Genomic DNA, 1,916 nt, shown 5'->3' with positions numbered 1-1,916 from the left:
GTAGAGCCAGGAGTAACCCCTGTGCATCGCAGGATGTGACCCAAAAAGAAAAAAAAAAAACCTGGGTCGGCGACATGCAAGGCAAGTGCCCTACCAAGGGCCTACTGTACTGTCGCTCTGGCCCTTTGGCCGCCTTTATCCCAGGGTCCTCCATGGCCTCACCAGTGCCTCTGACTCACTCACACCTCATCATTTCTGCCTTCTGGAGAACCACTTCTCCCAGAATGCCCAGTGGCCAGCACTCACTGCCATGATGTACATGAGTACATCAATGTGTCCCATTCAATAGCATGACATGGGGCTGGAGAGATAGCATAGCTGGTAATGCATTTTCCTTTGCCTTGCATATGGCTGATCTGGGCTCTAGTCCCAGCATGGCATAACGATAACAGCATATGGTCCCCTGAGGCCTACAGATCCCAAAGCCTCAGGGATCTGACAGGAGTACAGTCGAGTGTGCCCTCCTGCAAATGTGCAAATGTGACACTAGGGTGGAGGGGAATGTGAGGTTTCATCTGCCCCTACCATTTCTCCAGTATACTTTATTTTAAACTTCTGAAAATCTAAAAAGTATTTATTGAGGCTAGGGATATGGCTGGAGCGATAGCACAGCGGATAGGGTGTTTGCCTTGCAAGCAGCCAACATGGCTGACCCGAGTTCGTTTCCTCTGCCCCTCTCGGAGAGCCTGGCAAGCTACCGGGAATATCTTGCCCGTATGGCAAAACGTATTCCATATACCAATACACAGTAACAAGTCTCACAATGTTACTGCACCCGCTCGAGCAAATCGATGAACAACGGGAGGACAGTGACAGTGACAGGGATATGGCTTACCTTGCATGTGTGAGGCTCTGGGTTCACTTCCTAGCACTGAATAGTATTGTAAAACACAGTTCCTAAAATATTAAAAAAGAAAATTCTTAGAATCACAGGAGTAACTCCTGTGAGTACTGAGCCAGAAGTAACTCCTGAACACCACTGAGTGTAGCCTAAACCCCATGTATTGTGGCCAGAGCAGTAGTTCAGTGGGTAGGGCTCTTGCTTTGCACTTGGATGACTTGGGTTCAACCCCTGGGACCCCATAAGGTCTCCTGAGCATTGCCAGGAGTTATTGTTGAGTGTAGAACCTAGAGTAATCCTTGAGCACACAAGGTGTGGCTCAAAACAACCCGCAAAAAAACCCAAAGTATTTATTTATTCTTTCTTTATTTGGGGGGGTTGGGGGTCACACTTGGAGATGCTCACTCAGGAACCAGGGGCCATACGGGGAGCTGGGAATCAAATCTATTTCAGCCATGTGCAAGGCAAGAGCCCAACCCAATGTACTATTGTTCTGGGCCCCACTTACTTATTTTAATTTGAGGGCCATACCCAGATCTGTCCAGGGCTCACTCCTGCATAGGTCACCAAGCAGTGCTGAGGACTGAACGGGGGCTCCTGTGTACAGAACATGTGCTCTATCCCTCTGAGGCACTTTCTACACTGAGTGGCTGATGAAGAGAGTCCTTCTTCCTATCTCTTCTGAAGGGTAAAACTGGGAGCAAGAGTGGTTAAGTGTGTGGGATATGACTCAGCAATAAAGGGATATAGACCCAACTCTGACATCCCCCAGCACTCCCTCACACACACCGGGGTCACCAGCACCTCTTAATGTGTGTCCCCCCCCACCTTTGTTGTGTTTGAGTTTTTTAGGCTAGGTCTGGCAGTGCTCAGGGCTTACTTCTATTCTTTATACTCAGGGGTCACTCCTGGTGGGCTCAGGGGACCAGATGGGGTGCTGGAGATGGAACTCAGGTCAGTCACTTGTGTAAGGCAAGAGCCCTCCCTGCTATACTATCTCTCAGGCTCCTGGACGTGTTCCTTATTTAACATATGTGCATGTGTGCAAGCATATCCCCCCCACACACACACACAC

This window comes from Sorex fumeus, unplaced genomic scaffold, assembly GCF_029834395.1.
Source record: "Sorex fumeus unplaced genomic scaffold, SorFum_2.1 ptg000072l, whole genome shotgun sequence".
In the NCBI taxonomy this organism is placed as follows: Eukaryota; Metazoa; Chordata; class Mammalia; order Eulipotyphla; family Soricidae; genus Sorex; species Sorex fumeus.
The sequence above is the reverse complement of the archived record's forward strand: the minus strand, read 5'-3'. Positions refer to the sequence as shown.